The sequence below is a fragment of the Hyla sarda genome, chromosome 5, assembly GCF_029499605.1.
Source record: "Hyla sarda isolate aHylSar1 chromosome 5, aHylSar1.hap1, whole genome shotgun sequence".
Taxonomy (NCBI): domain Eukaryota; kingdom Metazoa; phylum Chordata; class Amphibia; order Anura; family Hylidae; genus Hyla; species Hyla sarda.
Window position 1 is genome coordinate 281,110,226 of NC_079193.1, and position 13,728 is coordinate 281,123,953.

Sequence of the window (13,728 nt, forward strand, 5' to 3'; positions counted from 1 at the left end):
CCGCCCGTACCCGCTCACCCTCCAGCTGGGAATCTCAGCGCACGTCACGCGACCTCCTAGCCCCGCCCCCAGCAGACGGCTTCCCCAGACTCCCAGCAGTGTGAGGTGAGTGGGCGGGTCCCTGCGGACCATGTGACTCAGCAGAAGGGCAGGCTGGGCTGGGCGTGTCGCTGAAGCTTTGACAGAGAGGGAGGGGAAACAACAAAGCGAAGGAGCCGGCGTTCAGCAGCTGTCACTGAGTTCGAGTCCGGGCGAGAGCAGCAGCAGCAGCAGGTGAGTCAGGTGCATTGGAGGCTGTGAAGTGCTGATGTGCGGCACAGTGTGCTGCTTGTTGCTGTGCACACCTGGAGTGCGGTGCCGCTACACTCGTGTCTGCCAGCGGTGCATTGTACACATGTGTGCCTTGCTGCACGCTCAGCCCGTACTGTCAGCGTGGATGTTATTACAGATCAGTGCGTCACACCACACCCACACATCCTCACTGGTGCCCGCATTGTTATATACGGATGGCTGTGACACTTTATGGAGAGTCAGACTGTAGTAAGTGATGTCTGGTGCCTGTATACACTGGGAGGAGGGGGCATGATCACTACTGCGTTTCCTTCCTGACATGGGACCAGGAAGTGTCACAACTCCAGACATGCTGTCAGTGTGCAGGGCAGTACCCTGTGATGTGCCAACACTGCTGCTACATAGGAAGCTACTGCTGAGAGAGAGCCCACAATGTGCCCACATCTGTAATGCACTCTCCAGAACAGTGTGCCTCCAGCTGTTACACAACTACAATTCCCTGCCTACCTGTTGGGAGTTGTTGTTTTGCAATAGCCCACTGTTTCCCAACCAGGGTGCCTCCAGCTTTTGCAGAACAACAATTCCCAGCATGCCCGGACAGCCGTTGGTTGTCCGGCATGCTGGGAGTTGTAGTTTTGCAGCAGCTGGAGGCACCCTGGTTGGTAAACACTGCAATAGCCAAAGACTGTCAGAACATGCTGGGAGTGGTTGTTCTGCACCAGCTGGAGCCACACTGGTTGAGAAGCACTGCTCCAGACCCTATACATAACTTATTGGGTTACATAAGGACCAGAGTTTGTAAAGTGCAGCAGTTCCCTGTTTTACTCCAGATCGGATGAGATTTTACACAGGGCTGTGGAGTCGGTAGATAAATGTTCCGACTCCGGAGTTTTTTGTACTTCCGACTCCGACTCCTCTGTATTAATATGCAAATGATAGGGGATAAGATGTCAGATCGCTTGGGTTCCGCTGCTGGGGACCCCCGGGATCACCGCTGCGGCACCGCGCTATTATTACTGCACAGAGCGAGTTCGCTCTGTTCGTAATGATGGGCAATACAGGGGACGGAGCAGCGTGACATCATGGCTCCGCCCCTCATGACATCACGGCCCGCCACCTTCATGCAAGTCTATGGCAGGGGGCGTGGCAATCGCCACCCCCCTCCCATAAACTTGTATTGAGGGGGCGGGCTGTGAAATCACAAGGGGCGGAGCTGTGACATAACGATTCACCGGCCCCTGTATTGCCCATCATTACGCGCACATCGAAGTCACTCTGTGCAGTAATGATAGCGCGGTGCCGCAGCGGCGATCCCGGTGGTCCCCAGCAGCGGGACCCCGGCGATCTGACATCTTATCCCCTATCCTTTGGATAGGGGATAAGATGTCTAGGGGCGACGTACCCCTTTAAGCTAACAATCGAGTTTACAAGTTTTCATAGCCTTAGCTGAATGGCAGCAGTTTTTCCAATGGTTTACAGCTTCAGTCTTGAACTATTGACCCTCCATTCCCTTCACTTATACAAGTGTCTCTAGTCCTGCAAAAAACATATTTACTTAACCCCTTATCAGTGAGAGGCTAGGTTACCCATGGGTTCCCTGTAACAGCAGAACACAACACTATGGAAAGTATAAGTATTGCCGCTCCTAATTGTACGTTGTGTGCCATATAGTAAAGCACATGAAAAGCTTCTTCACGGTCACTTAACGTGTTCGTTTTGCGGTTACGTGAGGCACTGCATGCATTGGTCTTTATTAAAGTAGAGAAGTCATTAATTATAACTTTTTGTGAATTGGGACATTTTAAACTTGCTTTTTTTTTTTTTTTTTTTTTATTCCAATCTAAATTTAGCAGGAGTCGGAGTCGGTGCATTGTTTATCGACTCCGACTCCAGGTACCCAAAATTTCATCCACCTCCTCGACTCCGACTCCACAGCCCTGATTTTACAGCTCCCTTTGGTGCAGTACATCAGCATTAATCTATTCAGTGGTGACCACCTCACCCCCCCCCCAATTGTAACATGCATAAGAGGATGGATGGCAGCTGGTTAACCTCCCTGCTATTCTTCCTTAAAGGCCAGGTCCTCTTTTGTGTATTAATAATTGGAGATATTGAAAAGCATCCCCCCCCCCCTCTCCCAGCTGCTTCTGTTCCTCATTCGCTAATGTATGCCCTGAATCAATGATTAGGCACATTTAGGGATTGATTGACTGTGGGGGGAGGCCTCGCCTGCACTTCTGTGACATTACAAAGAATGGCCGAATAATAATAATAAAGGTAACAAACATGTCTCCACCTATTGCAAAACTACAACTCCCAGCATGCCCGGACAGCCTTCGGCTGTCCGGGCATGCTGGGTGTTGTTGTTTAGCAACAGCAGGAGGCGCACCGTTTGGCAAGGACTGACGTAGTGTATCTCTAGTACAACAGGATTGCTTTTAGCCAAAGCAGCTTTTACTCTCCAGGGAATGACTTGCACAAAAAAAGGAATCCTTTTTGCGCTAAGTATGGCATTCAGTAGTTCCATAAATTATGATGGAGGAAGATGATGGTTATGGCCTAACATTGCTTCTAGGTATTGTGAATCATTAGAGGTGCACACAGTCTAAGGAAGTCTTCTTCAGCCGTTGGCTCTGTAGCTGTTGCAGAACTGCAATTCCTGTCATGTCTGGACAGCCAAAGACTCGCCAGGCATCTTGGAAGTTGTAGTTTTGCAGCAGCTGTAGAGCCACAGGTTAGGGAACACTGGTCTTCGGACTGTGGACCTCCAACTGTTGCAAAACTACAACTCCCAGCATACCTGGACAGTCGTTGGCTGTTTTGCAACAGCTGGAGGCACACTGTTTAATGACTGCTAAACTATAGGATTGGGTGTTTAGTAAAATAAAGGGTTAATAAGACCTAACCATAGCAAACTAACTTTTTTTTTTCCACCTTGTCAGAGCAAATATAAATAGCAGGGTGAGCAAATATACCCTCAAACCTTACCTGCATTCGTCATCGTAGGCCGGGTTCACAGTTGAGAAGCTCCGGACGGAAAATTTCTGAGCGCGGCCAGTGCTGACTGATTCCATGCAGATGGTGCTGTTTCCAAAAACCCATTCACCTGCATGATAAAGAGTACCTACCACCAACTGAGCTGCTGTTGCCCTCCTCATTACCTTTGGGGGCGGGGAATCTTAAAAAAAAAAAAATATATATAAATAAATTTTTTTTATTTTTTTTTACCTGAAAAAACACCAAAAAAACCGGCCCCCTCATTTTTCACTAATTTTTGTGACATTTTTTTCCAAAATAGTGGGTTTTCGTCTTGGGCCGGGTTCACGCTAGCAGAATTCCATTTGGAAACTCTGCTCTGAAATTCCGATGCAGCAGAGTCCAATCACTAACAAATGGATTTGTCTGCACAGTGCACACTGCTGAGTCCTGAGGTGGACTTTCTGCCCAGAAACCCCCTCATAAATTTCCGCAAGAACATTGTTCTCTGCTCCGTAGACATTGCCATCTATGGGGAGGGCAATGTCTACACGGTCCTAGTACTCAGAATCTCCGGCTGGACTTTGTTCGGTTGGGGATTCCTTAGTGTGAACCCAGCCCTAAGGTTTTTCCTGCCGTGCTCTAATGATGACAAGCCATTTGATTCTTTCATCATGTCACTCAAGGGTTTCTATGGAAGAATTGAGGGTAAAAATGTCAAAAGAAACATCAATGCTGAACCCACATAGCATTTTTATGACTTTTTTCTTCTCATAGGCTTCTATAGTAGAAAATTGCCAAGATTTATTCCCAAAAAAATCCCAGTCTCAGTATACTGCAATTTTATCAAACTGTCACTGAGCAGAAAAACACGTAAGAAGAGTGAAAAACTGCAAAGTGGGTTTGGCATTTTATAATTCCTTATTGACTTTTAGTCAACAGCTGGTTGCAGCATTTTGGCTGCAAAAAAAAAAAACCTGGAGGAGATTTATCAAAAGCTGTGTAGAGGAAGAATGGTACAGTTGCCCATGGAAACCAATCAGATTGCTTGTTTAATTTTTAGAGACCTGTGGTGAATAAAAGAAGCGATCTGATTGGTTCCCATGGGTAGCTGCACCACTCTTCCTCTATAAAGGTTTTGATAAATGTCCCCCACTGTGTGTGGAATGTGGCTTTTTTAGGGTCATTTTTTAGCTGGAAAAGTAGAAACCTAGCCTAAGGGCCCATTCACATGGGGAATTTCCACACAGAGTCTGGCGGAAAAATGTAACAAAAAAATTCTGTTGCAGCAGCATCCCATTGTTTTCAGTAGGATGCTGCTGCAATGTGCACATGGCAGCAACATCTGCCTCTGAAATTCAAATTCATGTTAATTCTTTCTGTTGAATCCTCACAACGACTTATTCCATCGCCGCTGCCCATGGAATGATCGCCCGGAAATATTGTGGCCCTAAAGTGGAGCGTTCTGGGAATTTTAGGACTTCACTATAATTGAAAAAAATACAAGTTGTAGTGAAACCTGCTGTCAATTGTTTCATCATACAGCCTGGTGTTGTCTATGGAGATTGCTGCGTCCTCTATTGAGAACATGACAATTAAGTTTTCCCACTCCAGACTTTATTTACAGGTCAGAGAATTCATTACTTTCATGTCAGCGGGGCCTTGGCAGCTGCGATCCTCCTTATTCTACACAGTAATAGAGAGAGCAGTGTGTGCACGATCACCCATCAAAAGCGTAAGGAGACTGAGGTTTGCAGGTTTATCGCTCCATCAGGCAAACGGAATCCGCGCTGAATCTGACTGGAATTCCATGTTTCCATCTGCCTTAAATCTAACTCCCATTGGTCTTAATGGGACTTTAGCGAGTATGTTCACATAATGTAATTTCCACACACAATCTAAATTTCACAGGAAGAATTGACATGTGAATTCTTTCAGCTGAATCCACAATTAAAGTCCCATGAAGTCAATAGAACATTGTATTTTCGAATTAAATTCTGTGCCACATAGGCACCAATTTTGCTTCATTTCTGCTTTATTTTATCAAAGAACCAAAAAAGGATTTCTGCTCAAGAATAGGATAGGATAGGGGATAAGATGTTTGAAGTACCCTGTGCTGTTTTAATGGAAAACGGTCATCCCGTTCACCCACACTAAACCCAATACACTAGTTTATTGTGCGGGTGAACAGGAGACCAATGCGGAGTCTCTGACTAACATATGTACCTGCAGCCCGGGGGGGCACCTGCCGTACTACTCCTCCATCTATTGTCCTCCACTACCAGTCCCCTGTGCTATATATTAAGGATACTCAGGTTGTATATACATTATTAGTGTTGTGGGGACAGGACTGTATTGATTTAACATTCTTGTTGTATGATAGGTTGATAACCTGTTTATTTGTGGAGGCAGGTGCCCTGGGTGGGGTTTCTCCCCCTCTTTTTGTTAGGGGGTCCCCCCCCCCTCGTTTGTGCAGTGGCCATTTGGGCCTTTTTTAATTGGTTTTAACTGTATTGTCTGCGTTTTGTAATATTTATATGTAATAAAGATATATTTTTTGGATTACAGTTACCGTGGGTGTGCATTATAGTGCGTATTTCTTTCTCTTTTCCTGTGTAGTTGTTGTTGTTTGGTACGCTTAATAGCACCCCTTTGTATATGATGCTGAGCCCGCCTGTCTTTTATATACATTGAGCGCACATTAGGCGCAAGCGCTCACGTGACCAGCTCCCATGAATATTCAAATTCACCCAGCAGGCCCCCTTCCAGTGCTCAACACCGCTCCGGGCTGCAGGTACATATGTCAGTCAGAGACCCCGCATCGGTCTCCTGTTCACCTGCACTATTACCCAGTGTATTGGGTTTAGTGTAGGTAAACAAGATGACTGTTCAGTAGTGTTTATTATAAATGGAATAGAAATTTGTGTCATTCTTTGTGCATATCTGCCCCTCACTGACATAGAGTGGATAAAATGGTGTTGGCAATGTGTATCCGGGAGAGAGCCCGGTAATCCGGGAGAGAGCCCGGTTCACTTTTGGCCACATGATTTGCCCTTCAAGGTATCTAAAGGGTACTTCGCCCACAGATCTCTTATAAGATGTCTGATCGTGGGAGTCCTGCGGTTGGAACCCTCCACGATCTCCGTGCAGCACCCATGTTTCCGCGGAGCGAGATGTGATGTCACACCCCCTTGTGAAGTCACGCCACACCCCCTCCATTAATGGTTTTTGGATAGGGGATAAGATGTCTGTGGGTGGGGTACTCTATTGAGGCTATCCTTTTACTCCCCACCATCAGTGTTTTTCGTTTCACACCACATATTATTTATGTATTTCCCATTGTGGTGTATTTCTTTAATAATATATGAGTTGTAACCATCTGGTTTCATGATTAAAGGGGTACTTTAGTGGAAAACCAAATTTTTTTTTTTAAATCAACTGGTGCCAAAAAGTTAAACCGATTTGGAAATTACTTCTATTTAAAAATCTTAATTCTTCCAGTACTTATCAGCTGCTGTATGCTCTAGAGGAAGTTGTGTAGTTCTGTTCTGTTTAACTCCAGTGTTCTTTGCTGAAACTTCTGTCCAGAGCAGGAAAAAATCCCCATAGTAAATCTCTCCATGTTTAACTTTCTGGCAACAGTTGATTAGAAAAAAATAGTTTTCCACCGAAGTACCCCTTTAAAGGGGTACTCCTCCCCTAGATGTATCTTAACCCCTATCCAAAGGATAGGAGATAAGATGTCTGATTACGGGGGTCCTGCCGATGGGGACCCCCATGATCTCCCTGCATTCGTTTAGAGCATCGGGTGCAGCACCGGAGACTCCTGACAACATGGCCGCACCCCACTTGGGACGTCACGGCCATGCCCCCTCAATGTAAGTCTCCCATAGGCTTGCATTGAGGGGAGCATAGCCCTGACTTCACGAGCGGGGCGTGACCGTGACGTCACAAGCCTCCGCCCTGCATTGCCTGTCATCCGGCACAGAGCAAAGTTTGCGCTGTACACCAGATGTCTGGGATGCCACAACCGAGAACACATTCTTTGGATAGGGGATAAGATGTCTAGGGGCGGCGTACCCCTTTAACTATTATTCATTATTTCTTGATATTAATTATATTAGCTTCTGTTTACTGTAAATGCCTTGGGTGATAAAAAAAAGGGGTTATCCAACTTAAGGTGACTTTAGTACTTACCTGCCAGACAGAAATGAACATGCCTTGGAAGGATACATGCTTGTCTTTGGCCAAATTGCTGTGTGGTGAGTCCACCATAACACTGCTGCTTTCTTTTTGGGAAATGGCTATATCCTGTTGAAAATCCCTCCCTCCAACTACATGTCTCAGGATCCTTTTAATGTGTGTGAGGGGGGGGGGGAGAAGGACCTCACACTTACAACCAACCTACCCATTGCAGCACACCAGAGCTCCCTACCATGCTTGCTGTGCTTGAAACTAGAAATCCCTGCAGCCCTGGGGACAATGATTTCTCTTCCACCCAGCGGTTGCTCTACCCATTGAAGCAGACAGTGATGTAAAAACCTGATTAGTGATGTAATGTCTTGGGCCACACTGCAACCTAGGAAAAGCCTGAGACAACGCTCATTTTGTATGCTGCCTAAAATAAACATTGTGCAAAGATCACATAAGAATTGAGAGATCACCATCAATCACAGGTACAGACAATATATTAACTACACTAACTTTACAGCCCTGTAGCACAGTAAAAAAATAAATCCCTGAATACCCCTTTAATATTTATTCAAATGCTTTGTACATATTGGTATCATATGAGATCTTTCACTTCTTGTGATACACCCCCCCCCCCCACACACACACACACACCATTGTTTGTTTTTAATACTTTCTTTTGTATATATGTGTTTTTATGTACTTTTGATTTGTGTATTTGATTATTAACATTTGGAACTTAGTAACATTTATTTATTTATTTCATTATTAATAGCAGATTTTTTGAACCTGATGACTTATGGTTCAGGCAGCAGACTGAATGTGATGACAGGTTCTCTTTAATGGGAATGTCTACATTAAGCAATATCCCAAGATTAGTAATTATTTCTAAGGACCCTTTCACTCTGCATAATGACTCCGTTTTCGAAGTTCCGTCAGAAAATCGGCAGTAAAATGGCAGTTACAAAATCCTATACGGCCGTCGTTTTAACCCATTATAGCCCGTTATTAACTCCTTAACGACGAAGGACGTATATTTATGTCCTCCACCGACTCCCGCGATATGCACCTATAAAAACATCTTAAATAATACAAGATAGCACACTGATGTTATCACTTTTGTTTATAGTATAAAACTAAATGTTGTAATCTAACAATATTTTTTTTAGAACTCAATGCTTTATATACATATATATTGTATGTAGATATGTCCAAAGTTTCTTTTGTAGCACTTCTCAAGCCATGTAATAAATACCACTGGGTGCCAGCGTCCACAACCCGATCACGGTTTCCACGAATATCCAAACAAGGGCTCAGCACTCCATTCAAAATTCAGTGCATTTTATTGTCTCATGTCACAGCAACGTTCCAGCTTCTCAATGAAGCCTTTTTCGAGTATAGTCCCGGTCAGTTGAAGACACACGAGGAGGGTCCCTACCTTCCTCCTCGGCGTCTGGTCGGCGATTGATTGCTCCAAGCCTGAGATCCGGGCTGGAGCAATGGAGCGCTGAAAACACTGATAAATGCAATGCTATGGCATAGCATTGATCAGTGTATGCAATCATGGTATTGCTGTTATAGTACCCTATGGGGGTTATAACTGTAAAAAAAAAAAGTTAATACATGTGATTTACCCCTTCTCTAATAAAATTAAGAATCACCCCCCTTTTCCCATTTAAAAAAAACCCAACTTTGTAAATAAAAATATAAACATATGTGGTATTGCCACGTGTGTAAATGTCCAAACTATAAAAATCTATCATTAATTAAACCAGATGGTCAATGGCGTACACGTAAAAAAAAAATTACAAAGTCCAAAATAACGTATTTTTGGTAACTTTTTATACCATAAAAAATGAATAAAAGGCAATCAATGGTACCGATAAAAACTTCAGTTCATGGCACAAAAAAAGTTATAGGGTCAGAAGAGGACATTTTTAAACATATTAATTTTCTTGCATGTAGTTATGATTTTTTCCAGAAGTTAAAACAAAATCAAACCTATAAAAGTAGGGTATCATTTTAATTGTATGGACCTACAGAATAAAGAAACGGAAGCCCTCAAAAGTTACAAAATGGCGTGTTTTAAAAAAAATTTTTTATTTTGTCCCACAAATCAAATTTTTTTTTTTTTTGGTTTCGCCGTAGATTTTTAGTTAAAATGACTGATGTCATTACAAAGTACAATTGGTGGCGCAAAAAACAAGCCATCATATGGGTCTGTAGGTACAACATTGAAAGGGTTATGATTTTTAAAATTTAAGGAGGAAAAAACTAAAGTGCAAAAACGGAATAACGTTCCGTCCTTAAAGGGTTAAAATGCTGTCCGTGCAAATTTCATCAACCTTAGAAGTTACTTTAGCTTACTGTTTCTGAGACCATGACAGAATTCTGTGTTTGGCTGCACAATCTTAAATTATTTACAGTCTTATAAATTTACGTGTAAATAATTGAAAACACACAGTGAATGGCAGGAAAGTGGAATGTCACAAGTGCCAAGTTTTACGCTCCCCTCACTCCTTGTATAATGTTGTATAAGGTATGTTAACACACAGCTGATTTGTTGTAGAAATATCTGCGACTGAAAATCTGTTCCATTCATCTCTATGGGGTTATTTCTGCAGCAAGATTGTGGATTTATACAAGCCACATAAGAAGGTTGGGGAGATATCTGCAACAAATCCACAGTGTGCCATAAGATGACTGGCCAAACCAGAGCACATGAGGTCCACCAGTGGACAGGCTCATCCGAAGCTGGCAGTGTATAGGATGGCTAATGCATTAGGATACCACCCAAAATAAAATATGCAATAGCAGACTATTCCATAAAGAGAATGCTGTAAATAATGCCATATAAGTCTATGGGCAATGAATGCCACTATATAGCATCTGTTCAATGGATTGTCATGATATTTTCAAAAGCTTTTCATGACCTATCCATTCAGTGTCTGCCATTATAGCCATTGGATGAACGCTATATGACACATGTACCTTATTGTAAGTACTGGTTAACACAGGCTTAGAGCCAAGTTAGAGTCACAATAAGTTCTTCCTTTATTTTCTTCTTAAATCTTTCCCTGCTCCTTCAAACTTTGTCATAACCCCATTATTAAAAAAAAATAATAATACATCTGACCCATCTTGTGCAGTTATCAACCAGTTTTTAATCTCCCCTTCATATCCAAGCTCTTGGAACGCTTATTCTATTCCCGCCTAATCCGTTTCTCTCTGAGATCTCGCTTCTTGGACCCTTAATCTGGTTTCCATACTTAGTACTGTACAGAGGCTACTGTAACAAAAAATGTCATATGATGTCCTGACTGCTACATCTGATGGCAATTACTATTGATTCTTTTGGCTCTCTCTGCAGCGCTTAATACTGTTGATCCACCCCGCATGCTCTGCTCCATTGGTCTTAAGGACTCTGCTCTTTTCTTACTTTTTTCAGTGTATCTTCTGTCCGCTCTACTTTTTCCCTTGCTGTCCAGTTCCTCAGGGATCTGTTCTGGGTCCTCTCCTCTTTTCTCTCTACACAGAAATCCATTTGGCTTTCATTACTATCTAAATGCTGATGACACCCAGTTGTATACCTCTTCTTGTGACATCACCCCTGCACTACTACAAAAACACCACTGACTGTCTGTTTCTTTAAATACCATGGGGGAGATTTATCAAAACCCATCTAAAGGAAAAGATGCTAAGTTGTACATAGCAACCAATAAGATTGATTCTTTCAGTTTTCACAGGCCTTTTAAAAAATGAAAGAAGCTATGTGATTGGTTGCTATGGGCAACTCAGCAACTTTTCCTCTGGGCAGATTTTGATAAATCTTCCCCCATGTCCTTCCTATATTTAGAACAAAATCTTTCTTTTAAACTGAATTTGTTGTTTCCTCCATGGACTAACCTACCTAAACCTGACATTTCCATCCCACTGTCTTGGGTAATGCTAGACACAGATCTATCTTTTACTCCCAATATTAAGAGCCTTTCACCATCTTGTCACTTACACCTCAAAAACATCTCCCAGAATCCTCCCTTTTCTCACTATTGAAACAGATTATTCATTCTCTCGTTCCCCTCCCCAAACTCTCTCCAGTCCATACTAAATGCAGCAGACAGACTCTTCTTCTTCTCCAGATGTTACACTGATGCCTCCCCTCTGTGCCAGTCACTGCACTGTGCTAGTCCATACTAAATGCAGCGGACAGACTCTTCTTCTCCAGATGTTACACTGATGCCTTCGCTCTGTGCCAGTCACTGCACTGTGCTAGTCCATACTAAATGCAGCGGACAGACTCTTCTTCCTCTCCAGGTGTTACACTGATGCCTCCCCTCTGTGCCAGTCACTGCACTGTGCTAGTCCATTCTAAATGCAGTGGACAGACTCTTCTTCCTCTCCAGGTGTTACACTGATGCCTCCCCTCTGTGCCAGTCACTGCACTGCGCTAGTCCATTCTAAATGCAGTGGACAGACTCTTCTTCTCCAGATGTTACACTGATGCCTCCCCTCTGTGCCAGTCACTGCACTGCATTATATCCATTCTAAATGCAGCGGACAGACTCTTCTTCTTCTCCAGATGTTACACTGATGCCTTCCCTCTGTGCCAGTCACTGCACTGCGCTCGTCCATTCTAAATGCAGCGGACAGACTCTTCTTCCTCTCCAGATGTTACACTGATGCCTCCCCTCTGTGCCAGTCACTGCACTGCGCTAGTCCATTCTAAATGCAGTGGACAGACTCTTCTTCCTCTCCAGATGTTACACTGATGCCTCCCCTCTGTGCCAGTCACTGCACTGTGCTAGTCCATACTAAATGCAGTGGACAGACTCTTCTTCTCCAGATGTTACACTGATGCCTCCCCTCTGTGCCAGTCACTGCACTGTGCTAGTCCATACTAAATGCAGTGGACAGACTCTTCTTCCTCTCCAGATGTTACACTGATGCCTCCCCTCTGTGCCAGTCACTGCACTGTGCTAGTCCATTCTAAATGCAGCGGACAGACTCTTCTTCCTCTCCAGATGTTACACTGATGCCTCCCCTCTGTGCCAGTCACTGCACTGTGCTAGTCCATTCTAAATGCAGTGGACAGACTCTTCTTCTCCAGATGTTACACTGATGCCTCCCCTCTGTGCCAGTCACTGCATTCAGCTCAGTATACAATATAAACTCCTCACTTTCACCCACAAAGCTCTCCATAGTGTGCTACTCTCTATGGGGGGTATTTATCAATTTTTCCTGTTGACCGTTTCTTTTTAACCTTTTTTTTTTTTTCACTTTGGTTTTCGTGGACATGCACCAAATTTATAATTTGGTGCAAGTTGTTAGTAATTTTGGCTCAAATGTTGAAATCAGCTGCTCACAGCGCCTTTTACACAGAACTTACCCCCACAGAGGACGCGTATTTTACCCTGTAGAGCGTATTTTACCCTGTAGAGCAGCCATTTCGGAGTCCCTCCTGCAGTATATCAGCAACTCGAGGCTAGGACTCCACTGAGATTTTTGCCCTGTGTTTTTTGTGACATAAAAACGCCAGAAAAAAAGCCAGACAAACTGCCACAGTTTTTCCCTGAGTTTTGGCGTTTGTTCTGGCGTTTTTCCTTGCATTTTTACCTTTTTGTGGAATTTGCCTTTGGCTAAGTTTCCACTTGTTTTTTTGTCTTGCGTTTTTAGGGATTAAAAATCGCCTGAAAAAACGCCAGTGCAATGTCCTGCATCTGGCATTTTTTTTCTGGCGTTTTTTCATTTGTGTGGAAATTGCATTTTTGTCATTTGTTGGGATGGAAAACATTTTATTAAATGAAATGTATATATATTTTATAACCAACTTTTTAGTATTTTTTTAATAAAGTGTGTGTGTTTCACTTTTTATTCTCTATTTTAACATTTTTTTTTTTAGGTAGTACTACCTGTAGTAATAGACAGATCGCCCCGGGGTCTCAGTCCTGACACCCGATGCGATCATCCATTATATAGCAGAGATGCCGCTGTATACATCGCTCACATCTCTGCTCTGTACTCCGGGCAGTAATTCATTCATATTTCCCACCCAGAGCTGTGATTGGCCGGATGGTTGCAGCCAATCACAGCTCTGAGGGAAATATCAATGAATGAGTGGCCGGAGTATAGTGCAGAGCAGGGATGCGAGCGCTGTATACAGCCGCTCCATCTCTGCTATAGACAGGACGATCACAGCGGGTGTCAGTAGTGACATCCACTGTGATGTGTCCTTAAGCAGGCACTACTACTCCCAACATAGAGCACACTCTG

The 13,728-nt window shown here is 43.6% G+C and overlaps 1 protein-coding gene across 3 annotated transcripts in view; it reads left to right on the plus strand.

Annotated features, from left to right (window-relative positions):
• Nucleotides 1-229: 229 nt before the first annotated feature.
• MAPRE2 (microtubule associated protein RP/EB family member 2) overlaps nucleotides 230-13,728 on the plus strand; it is a 200,309-nt gene continuing 186,810 nt past the window's right edge. Inside the window, exon 1 of one of the 3 annotated variants that reach the window (XM_056521879.1) lies at nucleotides 230-263. The gene's annotated coding sequence lies outside the window, so the exon portion shown is untranslated. Of the gene's footprint in view, nucleotides 274-13,728 lie in introns of all 3 variants that reach the window. The other 2 variants (XM_056521881.1, XM_056521880.1) reach the window with 2 other exon arrangements.